At 30.9% G+C, this 10,796-nt stretch overlaps 1 pseudogene; it reads right to left on the bottom strand.

The window, feature by feature from the left end:
- Positions 1-1,501: 1,501 nt before the first annotated feature.
- On the bottom strand, positions 1,502-10,079 carry LOC112007637 (fatty acyl-CoA reductase 2, chloroplastic-like; annotated as a pseudogene).
- Between the last annotated feature and the right edge of the window lie 717 nt (positions 10,080-10,796).

Consider the following 10,796-nt stretch of genomic DNA (forward strand, 5'->3'; position numbering starts at 1 on the left):
TTGGGCTCTAGTTTTGGAGATGGTGCAAATTTTTCAGGGACCCAGATGCTTAGGACGTCATTGGTTGCAAAGGTGAGGTACTAACATATGTTAATGGAGAAGAGGACGACGAATCAAAATTATTTTTGCCTAATATTCTTTTTACTACCTTCATTGTTACAATAAATCCAATGAAACACACCTTAGGGAATTTTCTTAGTGTTGAAAACCCATTTATGAATGAAGTTTATTAACATAACAGTATTCTTCAACATTTGTTCTTCCTATTTGTTCTTCTACATGAACATGACCATTTTTTTTAATCTTTCTTATGATATTTTATCAAACACTTCTTATGATCATTTTATCAAACACACGAAAACATAGAACTACAAATATTAGGAATACCTTTAGTATTGAAACGAAGAGCAAACCACTGCATAGAAAATTATTTAAAAAAACTCGCATTTAATACTCTAATATATAAATTACGCTTGACATATATACCATATGGTTTTAAAAAACGTATCAATATCACCGGTCAATAATATAGGCTTGCTAATCTATAAGGAGCTCTTTTCTAGTCGGAGCTAAATCCAAAAGCATTCACCTTCTTGTTAACAAAGATCTAGAGGATGTCTAATGGTTTAAATATCATCTCTTTGATTTTTAGGAGAGAGAGAGAGTGTTTGAGGCATTAAAGAGCTTACATGAAAAGTTGAAAATAATGGAGAGAGGAAGTCAGGGGTGTTATGGAAGCTGAAGTGAAAACTATGGAAGAATTAAAAGACTAATATAAAAAGAGGGAAAATAAAATAATTTTTTTTATTAATGGAAAGAAAATAATGATATGGTCGCTGATATGACTCAACAAAAGTAACAATACAAATACTACACTTCAGCTTTTAGATATATATAAATATAGATATAGATTTAGGTAAGTTAATGTTTATGATTTTTTTTTTTTTTTTGGAAGCGAGTCAATGTTTCTGATTAATAAAAGAGTTTCTCAATATCTCAAGAGATTCACTGACAATAATAATATTCTTTGATGTTAATGATTAATAGAAGAGTTTCTCAATATCTCAAGAGATTCACTGACAATAATAATATTCTTTGAAGTTTGAATATATCTTCTAATATTTTGAAATGCAAAGTAGAACACTGGTAGGAGATCCCTCGTCACAGACCATCTTCAACCACCACACAGAAACAGATTCGAGACCACACAGAAATGGTCTTGAGTGACCTCGGTTGACTCACTCAAGACCGTTTACACGCTAGCTAACCTACCGTCCTTATTCAAGTGTGTCACTTGCAACAAATGAAACCTCCCTGCGCCTAGAGACCCATTCTGCTATATTAGCTAGGGTTCCGGTGGATGTGTTTGTTTCAAAAAAAAAAAATTGTAGTACTCTTCCATCCAAGACATGACACATCACACAAGATGAATCATCCCAATATTACTTTATTATTATTATTATTATTATTATTATTATTTGTAAAGGAATCCCAATATTAATTTGAGAATGATAATGCACGTAACACAGACTTCATAGTCTTCTCAGGACAATATTCAAGTGGTACAATAAACACAAATACAAGAATCCCCAACACCCTATCAAGGTATGGGGATCCTGGTAACAAAAGAATAAATATTAGAATACAAGTCTTCCTTTCAATACGTGCCTTCTGAAACCTGGAAGATGAACATTCAATATGTAATCCTCCCAGTTTATGCTGCCTACGTTGAATCCAAAGTCCCTCATCTCTTCCAATGACATGCCTTCCATCAATTTCTGGGTATTTTGATTGTCAAACCTGGTAGCAAATCATTTGTAACCGTAGCTCGACAAATCATTCGTAAGTAATAACTAGAGGTAAGCAACAATGTTATGGGCTTAATTATGACATTAGTGAAATAAGCAGAAAGAATTTTGAGCAAACACACAAGGTGATGTATGGATTGCAACCACCTTGGACTTTCTAAAGACTAGTTATGTCTATAATTAGTTTTATTCTGATTTAAGATCAATAACAATCAATTGTGCGTTTGATTTGGATGGTCGTTTTAGAGTACAGTTTATAGAAACCTATTGTTTTTGTTAAGTCACGCCCATGATAGGTGAAGTTTAGAAAATTACTTACTGATTTTGAAATTTCACATTGATTATAAGAATATTAAAGATGTGTACTAATTTGATCAAAGATGGTAATCCCATTATTGAAAAGGAAAAGTAAGGAGGTGTGCCGATCCCGATAAATGAGGTGGTGGTGTAGCTAAATTTTGTGCGTGAGGCTTAGGAGCAAAGTTTTGCCTTGTGCCAATCTCATATTGCAAAATTTTGTCTTGCAAAGACTAAGCTTTGTCTAGACTCTACTGTTTTAATGTGAAGATATCAATATCTTTGGGTGTTTAATTAGGGTAGTTTATGTTCGAGATTTCTTTTGTGAGATTTTATTTATAGTTGTAATACCTATTATTGATAATCTTTTAAAGACTAAGCTTTGTCTAGACTCTACTGTTTTAATGTGAAGACATCAATATCTTTGGGTGTTTAATTAGGGTAGTTTATGTTTGAGATTTCTTTTGTGAGAGTCTATTTATAGTTGTAATACCTATTATTGATAATCAATTTTGGTTGGTATTGTCCGTAGATGTAAGCTTGGGTCGGAGGTTATTCCTACTTCTGTAGATAATGTATAGTATTTTAATATCATGTACGTGGACAAATGCTCTATATAGTATGCAATTGAGAAATAAATTGGAGACATATATACGAGCCAAGTTTCAAAAGAAGCTTTATATATACTATTTACCCTGGTTAATTCATTCATTTGTGAAAATTTACTACTAATAATGTGTCAATTCTTGTGACGATTTAAAAATTTTCAAAAGTCCTAAGCACTTGTATGATTCTTGCTTAGGAGACTTGAGGAATTTATTTGTGGTTGGCCTTGAAACCTCCCCATTATTCACTTATTTATTATTGTTATGTTTTTTTTTTTAGCCCTAGTTCTCAACATCTTATTGTCAAATGCTGCAATGAATGAATTAGAGTCACAATAATGTGTGTGAGGGAGGATTCCAAAGTTAAAGACATTACCTTCCCCTATCGAACATATATGGCTCATAAATTTTAGCCAAGTGAACAGCATGCTCCACTATCTTCTTGCGTCTTATTTCCAGCTTGCCTCGAAACTTAGAGTCTGTAATGGTTGTATCCATTAGACCACTTCTTTGAGCTATTTCATCCGAAATGTAAGAGGCGAAATTGTCCATTGAATTGAAAAACTTCATTTCATTGATGCGTATGTTTTTCCTTTCCGAGTTCATTAACGGAGAACAAGTGAAGTGATTGCAAGAAAACTTGAATAAATCATGTAACAAAAGCGGGTTTACAGCAGATGATCCAACGTGGTAGACATTTAATTCAGGTTTCGCAGCTATCCCATGCTTTGCTATGGCTGCTATGGACGCGTTGACAACCATGTCCAAAGGAACCTAAAGCATTCATGATTCAATTCTTAGTGAAAAGTGAAAAAGAAAAAGAATTGTATGGTATATCAAACCAATTAATAATGCAAGAAAGGAAAAAAAAAAAGTAGCAAATTACCACGTCTATAACTGCTTTTGGGTCTGCAATAAATCCTGGGAGCCGGCCTTTACCATAGGATAAGATCAATGGATCCAACATTCTGATTTATGTATATATAATTAAGAAAACAAGAAAGGTATAGTTAATTATACATGATATTGAAGGAATTTTGATAAATTACTAGTTATCCTAAAAATTATAATTGTTAAGAAATTGTGAATTTAACATGTAAAGCTTTATTATTCCAGCAAGCTTCAAAGAGAATATATTTTTGTGAAGGTTAAAAAGGTACTTGATTCCTTGTATCCATCCTGGGAAAGGCTCTTTGATGGAGCTCTCAATTACACTTGGGCGGATGATGACTACTGGAATATCTCCTCTCATGCTATTTAATAGCATCTCTCCCATGGCCTTCGTGAACACATAAGTGTTTTGCCATCCAAAGATTTTTGCTCTATTACAGTGACAGAGTATATTGATTAGGTGAGCATGAGCACTGACAAACTTGCAATTAAGCTTATGGATGTTTAGTTTAGATATTTATAAGTAAACAATGAAATAATAATTCATGAATAATAATAAAAAAATATTATCTATACATATTTATGTTGTGCGGTTGTAACTTTACGTATAATTTTGCATTTATATATTTATCTACTTTAATTTAGATGTTTATAACTTAATAATGAAATCTATAAACAAGGTAATTAAAACAATCATATTTCTACAATTCAAAAAGTCACAATTTCTTTTTTTCAAAAAAAGACCTTTTACATTTCCTTGGAATTATTTTTTAAATTTTTTTAATAAAAACTTTGACATATCACTATAACCTAACCACTTCATACATTTAAAAAAAAAAAATTCAAGGCTCATTATTACTTCCATTAATATATTATGGATATCTTAATTAATTGAGACTAAACTAGAGAAATGCTTTTCATATTTCCTTGAAAATTCAGAAGAGGGAAAAAAAAAAAAAAAAAAAAGCCTTGACATACCACTAGCGTAACTACATCTATACCTATTTAAGTCATCCATAATATCTATTTCTTATTGATAACCATAAAATTTACAACTAGGAAGTGAATATACAAAATAATAACGAATAAATGAAGGAAGAAAAAAAAAATCAAACGTCAATTAACAACCGTTATTTGGAAAATAAAAAGGTGGTTAAGAGGAGTAAAAAATAAAATAGTGAGGACTATACAGTGGACATTGAAAACTTAATAATGCAATAAAATCAACCATTACATTCACTTAATTAAATCAATAATCAACAATTAAATATAATAATACAAATCTAAACTTAAAACTAATCAAACTCTAACTATAGAAATTATATTTCCTATCATAACTAAAAATGCAATGTTCTTCAATAATTTAGAAATTATATTAGAAATAAAGTTGGAAAATTTTATAGTCTCATTTTTTGACATTTCATTTAACCTTATATATAATATATATATATATATATATATAATCATAATCTTCATACACCATGACTTAAAAAAATCTAATGAATAGTTCTTCCTCTTATTCAATGTCTATGTTATGCAAATCATCAACCAATAAGTATATGATGATGGTAAAAAAAACTATAGAAAAAGTTACGAAAAATATGATAAAACTATTTTAGAAAAAAAAAAAAAAAAAAACTCTTTATAAAATCTAGGGACTAAAATAGTATTTTATCTAAAAAATTATCATGCGCAATGCGTAGGTCTACGACTAGTAATACTAATAAGTTAATGCAAATAAGTTACCATTCCGCCCTTATAAAAATTCAAAAATTAGAAAAATGAACAAAAAAGAAAAAAAAAAAAGCTTATTTCTGTACCGGCCGAAACACCCCCAAAATCAATCAATACAACCGGTATTTAAACTAGTACGATACATTAACGTTTTGGTATTGGTGCACATACAGGTACAGTACATTCCAGTAGTACTGACCGGTACAGTATGGTATCGATCACCTTGCTCCTAACCGTTATGTAACTTATTTTTTAATAAATTAGTGGTCATAACCCACTAGGCATTTAGACTTTTATTAACATGTTCTAAAATCTTTTTCCCCTTCTTTTTTTTTTTTTTTTTTTTAAAGTAAATTCCTGTGGATATAATGGTTATTTGTTGAAATAGACGTGCATGTTTTGGAAATTGTAGCTTTTTGCCTGCATTAGGTAGATTTTTTTTTCCTATCAAACAAAAAAGAAAAAAAGGTAGAAATTTTTTTTTCCTTATATATAATTTCCGCCTCGAAAAAGTATGGAACCTTAAAGGATGATTTTCTTGGATCTTGGTTTTGATTGATTAATGTTGCGTTTCTAAGCGCAGTTTGTTACCTTTGCAAACCCAATTCTATCATCTTTTGAGCAACAACATTTTCATGCACAGATAATTTCAAATCTGAAGCCAACTCTATTTCAGCAATGATATCCAACACTGGGATAAATTCTGGAGGGGTTTTTGAGGTGGCACTTTCCTCTGCTATTGTCTGTCCCATGTGGAAAGGTTTCTCCATAATTAATCCTTGTCTCTCCCCCATTGACATATGCTGCGTAACAAAGCAACACTTAAAAATCATAGCTATGATATTAATGTATATATTTATATTTAGAACAGCTTATGCTTAGTTGCATACCAGTTGATACATGCAAGAAAAGGCTAAGTTTTTTGCACTTCTTTGCAAAACCTAGGAGTCGAGAAGGTCCTCTTGTGTTGATGTTGAGAGCAACATCATACCTATATATATATATATATAACAACAATTTAAGATTCAATTTTATGAGAACACCAAGAAAACAAAAAAATGTTAAAACAACCTTTAAAAAAAAAAAAAAAAAGCACATTCAAGCTAGATGGAGCGAAACCTTTCATCAAAAGTTGTATCGGCAGCTGAATTTATGATCACATCAACTTCCTTTGCGATTTCATTAGCTATATAGGGATCCATCCCCAGATTGGATTCACAAACATTCCCAGCTACTGGAACCAGCTTCCTCATCATGAAAGCCTTAAAGGATTTCCCATGCATTTGTTCCAAGCACTTGAAAAGTTCCGACTCTAAAATCTAATCATCATAATTAAATCTCTGAGATTATAAACAAAGATTTAAAAGTTCTTTTATTTTATAGAAAAATATACTCAAACACAGTTATTATATAAAACCCGACCGGACACTAACTCACTTTAAGAGCCAGGTCATTGGTTCATTTGTTCAATTATTGGGTTATTTTGTCACTGGTTCAACTAGTTTAAGAGCCAGGTCGAACCATATGATTAAATAAAAAATTAAATAATTTAAATAAGTTTGCAAAATCATAATATATATATATATGTAAAATTAAAATAAATTTACCACAGGCATGCCTAAATTTCTAATCAAAATTAGGTGTAAAAAAGTAGCCACTAAATAATCCAAACTCAAGGTTTCAAAAGTAAATACCGAAAAATATTTGAAATAAAAAAATGTCATAGAATTGTAGTCAAGTCCTTGCTGAATAAAATTTTATTACACCATGTCTTAAAATTCTAGTAATAACAACATATCTTAAACTCAGAAGTCATATTCTATGCTTATAGCATATCTCACTAATTGCTCATCCTATGAATTGCGATCTAGGCTAAAATTTGAAACACTATCTTTATTGAAAAGTCCAACATTATCTTTACTTTAAAATCTTTCATTTTCGTCATACTCTAAACTAGGAAACAATATTGTAATGAACTTATTAAGGTAAACTTTTTTAAAACTACAAAATCAGCTAGGTGAAAACAAGTTGTTTGAGTTGCACGGGTTACTAAAAATTGTTGGATTTTATTAGATTGTACTAGTTAAACAACTGGACCAAATTAGATACAAGTTTACTGAATTATTGATCCAACAGACCAGATTGAATAGGGTTTAATTAACTATGCTCGAACACCAAAAAAACAAAAACAAAACCTTTAAAAAAAAAAAAAAAAAGCACATTCAAGCTAGATGGAGCGAAACCTTTCATCAAAAGTTGTATCGGCAGCTGAATTTATGATCACATCAACTTCCTTTGCGATTTCATTAGCTATATAGGGATCCATCCCCAGATTGGATTCACAAACATTCCCAGCTACTGGAACCAGCTTCCTCATCATGAAAGCCTTAAAGGATTTCCCATGCATTTGTTCCAAGCACTTGAAAAGTTCCGACTCTAAAATCTAATCATCATAATTAAATCTCTGAGATTATAAACAAAGATTTAAAAGTTCTTTTATTTTATAGAAAAATATACTCAAACACAGTTATTATATAAAACCCGACCGGACACTAACTCACTTTAAGAGCCAGGTCATTGGTTCATTTGTTCAATTATTGGGTTATTTTGTCACTGGTTCAACTAGTTTAAGAGCCAGGTCGAACCATATGATTAAATAAAAAATTAAATAATTTAAATAAGTTTGCAAAATCATAATATATATATATATGTAAAATTAAAATAAATTTACCACAGGCATGCCTAAATTTCTAATCAAAATTAGGTGTAAAAAAGTAGCCACTAAATAATCCAAACTCAAGGTTTCAAAAGTAAATACCGAAAAATATTTGAAATAAAAAAATGTCATAGAATTGTAGTCAAGTCCTTGCTGAATAAAATTTTATTACACCATGTCTTAAAATTCTAGTAATAACAACATATCTTAAACTCAGAAGTCATATTCTATGCTTATAGCATATCTCACTAATTGCTCATCCTATGAATTGCGATCTAGGCTAAAATTTGAAACACTATCTTTATTGAAAAGTCCAACATTATCTTTACTTTAAAATCTTTCATTTTCGTCATACTCTAAACTAGGAAACAATATTGTAATGAACTTATTAAGGTAAACTTTTTTAAAACTACAAAATCAGCTAGGTGAAAACAAGTTGTTTGAGTTGCACGGGTTACTAAAAATTGTTGGATTTTATTAGATTGTACTAGTTAAACAACTGGACCAAATTAGATACAAGTTTACTGAATTATTGATCCAACAGACCAGATTGAATAGGGTTTAATTAACTATGCTCGAACACCAAAAAAACAAAAACAAAGACGTAACAATAATCTTTACACAACATACTTCATTTTTCAGTCTGTCCACTATGAACACACACATAAAGAAACAAAAAGTAAATCATTATGTACATCATACTTCAGTTTTAAGTCTGTGGATAGCAGCTTCTTTATTCTTTGCCTTGATCAAGAGATAGATTTTCCCCACATCAGGCACTGTACGTAACATCTTCTCAATAAAACCTGCACAACAGAATATATTAGATAAACCAACAAGGGGCAATTCTTAAGTAGTTTTGGAGTATTGTTCCGGGCTCTTACAAAAAGGTGAGCCCCATGGGTCCCACCATGAGGCCCACACCCTTTGTGAGAATTCAGAGCGACTACCTAAGTTTTTTCCACTAACAAGATGTTGTATCACATGATATTCAGAATAATCTAGGTATGTAGTAGAGTAAAATAAATGTGGGCACAACTTATAAGTTCAACAATCTAGGTATCCTAACTTATTGCAGGAGCCAATCAAAAAATCTCCTTGAGGAGCATAAGAATAAAATTATTGTAGCACAAATATCATTATTAATCAAAGCCTTAAATTATTAAAAAATTTGGTAGTTAATGATTATTCAACACACTTACAACATTTTTTTTTTTTTGGTGAAACTGTTTACAGTTCAATATTTTGGAGATCTATACAAAAATCGCTTATATTTTTTTGGGGAATGCTATATCCATAATATTTTCATAACAATTTTCACAAAAATCCTTAGTGGTAAATTGTTATTGGTTCAAATTTGAGCTCATCACTCACTTCATTTTTTTTTTTTTATCACTAATAATAACTTACCAAGTAAGATTTATTGTGAAATTGTTGTGGACGTAATACGGGGCTTTGAGCGTAAGCGTAAAGCTGGCCTAGTTAAATATTAATCGTATACTAATTTATTTTTTGTTTTTATTTTTATTTTTATTTTCAGTTTAAGAAAAACATAACTACTTAGAAACATCAAGTTTCTAAATTTGTTTTTGTTCTTAAAATTAAAAATTAAAGAAAAAAAAAAACCAACCAAATCAGCCTTATGTTTTAAAGGTATGTAAGACTTAATGCACAAGAAAGCAATACCTTTGGCTAGAAATCCAGTTGCGCCTGTGACAAGATAGTTCTTGCCTTGATGATAACTAACAATGCCAATACTATCACCTCCGGCATTTTCTTTGTTTTCGCAACAAACCGCTCTAAAAGTTCTTCCAATTGCAGAAGTTCTGGTACTATTGTAGTGATGGTAGCAACGATAACTTTTTGTGGTAGTGAGGACAGGGATTGAAGTACCATAAGGGATTGCATGAGTACTGGTGAGAGATCGAGAATAGGATTTATAAGGCACAGATGCCGTGGACATGAAACTTGGGAGAAAACTCATTATAATTTTTCAAAAGACTACGTCAGTAAGTTGCTTAATTTAGATGTACCTTATGTTCTATACAATGGAGAAGCTCGGGGCCTCTTTATATATAACTAGTATGTGACCCCGTGCTACCGCACGGGATTGGTTAATTGTAATGATGCTATTGGCCAATTTTTTTGTTATCACATGGATGATAGAATTAAATCAAACGATAAAAAATATATATTACATTTATTATTTAAGTAATGCTATTGGTCAAAAAAAAAAAAAAAAAAAAACCCAAATAGTATGTATCCTATCGTATAGATAAAACAATAAATAAATAAAAAAGAGAATATTGCATTTTATTATTTAAGTGATGCTACAGTGAAGAAAAAAAGAGAATATTGCATTTTATTATTTAAATTATATAAAGGGACATTAAAAAAAAAAAAAAAAACTTATCTTTGAGCTTGGAATCTTCTTGGAGACACTAATGAAGCGCTAATGTATGAGAGTGTGAAGTAAAGAAGAGTGGGATTGAACATTGTGTTTAAACCCGGCCTTGCTCTGAGAAATCCATAAGGAGGAGGAGAGGGTAGTGTGTGGATCTAGTTGGTAGAGGTTGAGAGAGAAAGAGACATGGGATGGCGATATGGAATTAGGAGGAGATGATGTTTTACTTTTATAGTCTTTCTCGTTGGACTCCTTGGTTCTAGTTGTGGAATTAGAAGAGCTCTAGACTCTATTGAGATCACCCATAAAAGTGTGCAGGTGAGATGTTCTTGCTTAGGCCA

This window comes from Quercus suber, unplaced genomic scaffold (assembly GCF_002906115.3).
Source record: "Quercus suber isolate HL8 unplaced genomic scaffold, Cork oak 2.0 scaffold_659, whole genome shotgun sequence".
NCBI classification, from domain to species: domain Eukaryota; kingdom Viridiplantae; phylum Streptophyta; class Magnoliopsida; order Fagales; family Fagaceae; genus Quercus; species Quercus suber.